Genomic DNA, 7121 nt, shown 5'->3' with positions numbered 1-7121 from the left:
ATTATTTTTCATTAATTGGCCGAAACCATTAGTAATCCTAGGTGGCGCTCTAATATTTCAGCAAATATTCCTCCATTGGCCGAAGCCATTAGATTTTTCTACGTGGCGCTCTAATATTGGATTAATGTTTGATTTTAAATTGAAATTTATTTATTTTATTTTAGATTATTGTTTGATTTTGGATGAATTTTATTTTAGATTTATTTTTAAATTATTAGAGTGTTTGATTTTAGATGGAGTTGTATATATTAGTAATTAATTTATTAATTAAAATATCTATGTAGCACCTAATTAATTATCTACGTGGCAATCGATTATTTATTAATTATTAGAGTGTTTGATTTTCGATGGATAATAATTAATTAATTAAAATATCTACGTGGAACTTGATTTTTTTTAATTCAAAAAGAAATTAGAAATCTTATTTTTCATTGGCCGAAACCATTAGTAATCCTAGATGGCGCTCTAATCTTTCATTAAATATGCCTCCTTTATATATGTATATTAGATTAGATTGTAACTTTTAAACTATTTATTTAATGTCCCGGGTTTGCATTAAAAAAAAAAAATACGTCAATTATGGGCCTTATGGCTGGTTCGTTGATGGATTATGTAAGAAATTCAAATAATTAACTTACAGAATTTCTAACCTTATCTTTTTAGTTGGCAAGTCCAACCTTATCTTTGTTTTCGCCATCTATTGGTTTCGCTGATACGGAGTATATACAAATATACTACGTATACTTATATATAGCACCAAGCCACCAACCCGGAATTGCCCAACCAAAAACTAGAATTTTATTTTATCAATCTTTCACCATCAATAATCATCCAACGTTATGATGAACCCTCACGAAGAAATGAGCCAAGTGAAACTCATCTCGCAATGTTTTGTTAAACCCAAAATGCAAGTTTGTTGACCCACAGGGTTTTGATGATGACAGGCAAACTTAACTAATAAATGTTTAAGTTTCTATGCTAAGAAAACCAGGAGTTCCAGAGCAGGAATAAGAGAAGACCAAAGCATGTAGACTTGGACAATCAGAGAAACTGATCAAGCAGGCATAAATAAGTTCCTGATGGGAACATGGTTCGAGAAGTTCCAGAGGTGGAACAACCAACATGCGGAGCAGCATGGAACATGAAGACAGGAAATAAGAGTTTATTTTCTAGGATTCATGTAAGTATGTAGTAGCGTGAAAGGTAATGGAACAAGATGTAACACCCCCAATTTCCATACCTGTTTAGGTCTTATAGCGGAAGCATAAAATAATAAATTAAGGGTATTACCGCCACATTTAGGTTACAACCCAAATGTAAGGCTATATTATCCATCAATAATCCAACCTTTATAAATAAACCAACATTGTCATAATTAAATAACTTAAACCAACTACCCAAAATATAGTTACAAACTGAATTAAATAAAACCCAACTGATTGTCTTTAGGTGATTTACGTTATTAATAACTTGCTACTAGTTGTTGTGAAACGGTCGCTCAGGACGTGCCACGCATACCTGTAAATTGGAAAAACATATACAGAAGGGAAACCACAAATCAGTGGAAATTGAGTAAGTACTACTTCACCCTGTAAAACATTTTCGAAAACCTTTTTCTTACTTTGGAAAACATTTTATCTTAAAAACATTTCATGCACAAATAGCACGTAACAAGCACACGCACTCAGTCCATAATTAACAGTTAATTAATTACTTAGAGGTAAGAGAACAAGATAATTCCACCATAATTGTAGTTCGAGACTACCACCCTAATGGGCGTAACCACCAAAATAGGTCTTAGTCCTTAAGTGTGCACACCCCCCAGTGAGTGTTTTTAACTCAAAGGAGTAGATTAAGCCTAGGTCGTGCTAGTTAGCTTCGACCAAAATATTAAGACACATTGTGTCGTACCACCAATATGTTCACCACCTTAGGGGATCCTACCTAAGATGCCTTACCAACCAAGTGTATTTCACTGTAAATGGTTATTGTTAAAGGGGTTACTCGTGGCCATATAATACACGAAAAGATCTAACATTGAGCTATATTGCACGAAATCATTTAAAAGCATCTCGGCTTTCATTATTAACAAGTTAACTATATGTGATCAACTATATTGCTTCTCATTGTTTCACATTACAATCCCTGTGATATAGAGAATTACTATACATGATACATGTACGTCAGATACTCAAATATTGGTATTGTTGAGCTTTGGTTATTAGTTGGCACTATATATCCAAGGTGAAATACGTCATGAATAATCAATCACCAAAGGCAGAGAACCCACATAGTTGGAAGACGGCGCAATATATTTTTCACCAAAATCATAATACATATACGGACGTCACATACGCACGTCAAAATCCAATTTTTACTGGGTTTGGCAAAACAGTGAACATAGTAACTTACCTTGATAAGCAAGCCTCACAAATTACGCACACGAACAAGAACACTAGTGGGTATCCTCACGATCTACCTACTCTATAAACAACGTAAAATAGTCAATGTCAATATACGTAAGAAGTGGTTCGAAGGCTTTATTAATAATTAATTAGAGTTAGTGTAGCGAAAGTAATCGTATATGTTCTCGAATGAGGTATAGAAACATACTCATTAAACTCATATTACCATTATATTCTATGCGTGTATTTAAGGTAGTAGTTTAACTTATAATATTAAGTCCTTAATCTTAAGTGGATCAAATAGGAGAAGTTGATTAGTAGTTTGTTGCACATGGGTTCTCAAAGAAGAGCATTAATCATTAAAACAAGAGGTTGAAGGCCGTTAAAAGAACATCAACCTGTTACACCAAAATAGAAGTAATACGGAAGAACAAGGTTGATTTCAAAAGGTCACATTACCTCCGTTTACTGACGGTTTTCAGAATTTACAAACCGGATGCGAAGAGGGTACTGCAAACTATGAGACGATGTTTTTCGCGGTGGTTTCGGAAGTTGTTTGATGGTATTTCGGTGAAGCCGAAAGTAGATGGGAACCAATCTCGGCAATTGACTTTTGTTTTCTCTGGTTTTTGTTTTCACGAGTGCTTGAGGGGTTGCAAAAACTTGAGTTATGAGGCATGAGTCGGTATTTATAGAGAGGGCACACTAGGGTTATCAATTTGAGTGGTTAAAGATTCTAATGAGATAAGGGTGAGATTTTACGGTTAAGATACGGGTTGACTACGAAATCCTATAATCATGGTAAATTAGTTAGGATATTGTGCTTAGAGGTATATTCCTCCTAGATTTTTGCTCGATACGGGTAGGACGCTACAATTGACGAGGATGATGATATTGTTTACTATATGATTTATTTATTTATTTATTGATTGGTAGAACTATACGTGGATATTAACAAAAGTATAAGTTAGGGCTAAGGCTATAGCTAGAACCAACGTATAATAGGCTAAGACTCATCAGTGCAAAGTTTTTTTAGAGTTTACTTTCTAGCTAGTTAGTGTTATAAAAGTACTACTTAGATAGTTAGTGTTATAAAAATATTCCACAAAGTAAAAGCTAAGTTTATAAATTATACTATTATATATTATAAATCTGTATTATTATATGACTAAGGATATAAATCTAAGGTTGTATATAGTATTTTCCTTAGTGAAATATGGGATATTACACAAGATGTCAAAAGGAACTCGTGGAACTTAGAGTCAAAAGCATCTAAGAGTCAGTGAATATGTTGCATATTATTATCGTAATCTGTAGGGATTGATTTAGAGTTTTGTTTCTTAATAAATCTCTACTTGGTTAAGAGTTTTAGGTAATATGCACTAGTTATTTTAGGATAAGATTTAGTTTTAAATAAAAGATAAGTTTTAAATTAAATCAACTTTAATTAGGATTCTGATTTTAATTTCATCTTTTATTTATTTTTATCTTACCTGCTTTTGGAAAATAAAGAGTCAAAATTTAAAATACGTATAATGAGTTTGTGAGTGTTGGAACTTGTAATGCAAGTTCCTGCACGAACGAAATCTCATGTATTTATTTCACGTTTATGAAAAGGTTTTCAGTAAAATATTTTTGCATAAGAAAATAAATAAAAAGTGAGTTTTGGAAAAATATCTCCTGGATTATGTTTTGATAAAACGTTGCTTTTTCTCCAAGTATTTATTTTCTTTTTATTTCCTATTTTTACTCTAACTGTTTTACTGTAAACGTGGTATAAGTTGTGCCCAAGACTTTGACTGCTTTCTCCCCAAGTTTCTCCCCAACTAACTGATCATGGGTAAGTGCCTAGAAGTTAGGAAACTTACTGTTAGTGGAGGAATTAGTGGGATTATGGTTAAGTCTTGTACACGCTATAAATAGAGGCTTATATCTTCATTCCAAAGCGTCTGACTTGTGTCATTCCATAAGGGTTGGCTGTGGAATAATGTTATAGAAGAATATGTTTTTCATTCCACATTTTTGAGTCAGTTCTTACGAGTTCCAAGTTCCTACGAGTGACATGTTCCCCATTGGTTTTTCACGTGCTGCATTCTAGAGGGATACTAATCAATTATCAATCATCAATATTTTGAGAGTTGGTCAAGGGTTGAGTGAACTCTTGTAATGGGGAATTGGTCAAGGGTTTGAGTGAATTCTTGTATCAAGTTTTGGGCTGGAACTTGAGTGAGTTCCTGATGTGTATGGGGCAGGAACGTGAGTGAGTTCCTGATATGTATTTGGGTAGGCTTTGAGTGAAGTCTATGAGAGAGAAGCAGAGAGGCTTTGAGTGAAGTCTAAGAGTCAAGAGAGACTTCTAGGGAAGTCAGTGAGAGCGTAGTTGTTTGAGGGAACAACTATTGGGAACTTGAGTTCGTAGAGGAACTCAAGTAATGACCAAGTTTCTTATAGGATTGTAACTGAGTTGTTGTCCTATAGTGAAAAGAGTTTGAGTTGAAATCCCTAGTGGGTCGAGGTTTTCTTTCCAGTTGGGCCCTGAAAAGTTTCCTCGTAAAATCTCTCTTGCATTGTTTCTCTACTTGCTTTTGTTCTTTATAATTCCGCAAAAATTGGCTAGCAAGTTCCATATTACAATTCACCCCCTCTTGTAGTGTTCCATCCAAATAACAAAGTTGAATCCTCAAATGAACCTCACTATTTGGGTATTGTTGATCTTAACTTCTTATCCCTTGACCAAATGCAAAAAGGTCTCCTTTTTCCTATTAAACCGGAAAACATACAATTTCGTCTATTGGACAAGCTCAAAAACTCACTATCTCATTCCCTTGTTCATTTCTACCCCTTAGCCGGTCAATTAGCCACCCAAAAGTTCCATGCCGAACATGCCATTTGGGTGTACGTGGATTGTAACAAAGGTGCTGGAGCACGTCTTATCCATGCTTCCGTCAATAATCTAAAAGTTTCTGATCTAATATCTTCTGTTGATGTACAGGTCATTTTTTGACCTTGGTGAGAAAACGGTTAATTACGATGGTCATACAAGGCCTCTTTTGTCAATTCAAGTAACTGAGCTTCTTGATGGGGTGTTTATTGGGTTTACTATGAACCACTCTATTGCTGATGGTATCTCCCTATGGCATTTCATCTCTACCTTGTCTGAAATATTCCTCCATTTGGATGGCAATAACATTAGTCCTAAATCCTAATGATGAAAACTATGTATGTTGTTTCCATCTCTCACAAACCCATATTCAAGCCCTTCTATCCCGATGGATACCCGGGTACAGCAGTTAGCGATTGATGGATACGGCCCAATCCTCAAGTTGCCTTTTCTTGAGCCCAATGAGTTCATAACTCGAAATGTTGATCAAGGTCCGTTAAGAGAAAGAATATTCCACTTCTCACTCACTTCAATGTCAAAACTTAAGGTTAAGGCTAACGAAGAGTGTGGGCTAGCTTATAAATTATAATCGTATCTCTTCCTTCCAAGCCTTGACAGCGTTTATATGGATTTCCATCTCACGTGCTAGAAATTTGGAACCTAATCAAGAAACCGCCATCGCGATAGCGGCAAACCTCCGACCCAAAATCAACCCGCCAATGTCCGGTGACTCCTTTGGGGGATACATTAAAAGAGCTCAGGTTTAGGATGGGCTGCCACATTGGTCCATGAAGTAGTGATGGGCCTAGAATCTAGATGATAAAGCGATACGTGCCGCTCATAAAAAATTCGTGTGGTTCAGCCTAGTGCGGGTAATCTTGCCTACAAGTCCACTAGGGTATTCATTGGTGGATCCACGAGGTTCGATATGTATGGACCTGAATTTGGATTTGGTAAAGCGGTGGCTGTTTTAGCCGGGTATGCTAGCAAATCAGATGGGAAAGTGACCACGAATCCCGGACGTGAAGGGGGTGGAAGCGTTCATATACAAGTATGTCTAAAACCCGAGATCATGAGTGTTCTTGAATTAGATGAGGAATTCATGAGTTTTGTGTCAAAAGTTTGAATTAAATATATTTTATGCTATGCAGTATTGCAGTCTGTAAGCTAGTGTGTTACACTTAATTGCAAGTTCAATATTATAATAGTGGTAGACAGTTAAAATGCAATGATAAGTAGAAAAACAAAGGCAGATCTTTGCAGATAAGAAGGGGAGCACTAATTTTAGTTGCTAAAAAAGAAGGGTCCTTTTCTGTTTACGATAATAACAATCATTACTCAGATGAATCTTCTCCTATTGTGATATAACTACTCAATGCAACCCATAATTTTGATAGGGGAGAGAGGCAGAGCACATTGGAGAGAGCACAAAGCACATGGGCCTTATTCTGGTAACCCATGTGACTACTCCATCCGTCTTATAGTGGACATGTTTATCAATGTGCAACTTTGACTATCAATATATTTTGTTCTTTATTAGCAAAAATTATAAAAATATACTACCTTCGTTCCTAAAAGTTCTTTACGCTTTCCGTTTTAGTCCGTTCCTGAAAGTTCTTTACACTCCTACTTTATTCCATTTTTACTCTTATTTGGCCCACCATTACTTACCCACTCACAATACTTTAATATTAGTTTCCACCCACTCACATTGTTGGACAATTTATAGCCACTCATTTTCCATTTGTTACCCCACCATCACATGTTCACCAAAATTCCTTAATTACCGTGCAAATAGTAACCGTAAAGATCATTTAGGAACGGAGGTAGTATAT

The 7121-nt window shown here is 35.5% G+C and overlaps 1 long non-coding RNA gene and 1 pseudogene across 1 annotated transcript; one reads left to right on the top strand and one right to left on the bottom strand.

The window, feature by feature from the left end:
- The first annotated feature begins 696 nt into the window (after nucleotides 1–696).
- Nucleotides 697–6654, top strand: LOC110787730 (uncharacterized acetyltransferase At3g50280-like; annotated as a pseudogene).
- LOC130459817 (uncharacterized) lies at nucleotides 1337–3049 on the bottom strand. Its single transcript, XR_008919455.1, has 3 exons — nucleotides 2865–3049; nucleotides 2413–2484; nucleotides 1337–1518 (listed from the first exon to the last, which is right to left on the bottom strand). It is a non-coding gene; the product is annotated as an uncharacterized lncRNA (long non-coding RNA).
- Nucleotides 6655–7121: the final 467 nt, after the last annotated feature.

This window comes from Spinacia oleracea, chromosome 4 (assembly GCF_020520425.1).
Source record: "Spinacia oleracea cultivar Varoflay chromosome 4, BTI_SOV_V1, whole genome shotgun sequence".
Taxonomy (NCBI): Eukaryota; Viridiplantae; Streptophyta; class Magnoliopsida; order Caryophyllales; family Amaranthaceae; genus Spinacia; species Spinacia oleracea.
This window is presented reverse-complemented; position numbering and strand designations above follow the sequence as displayed.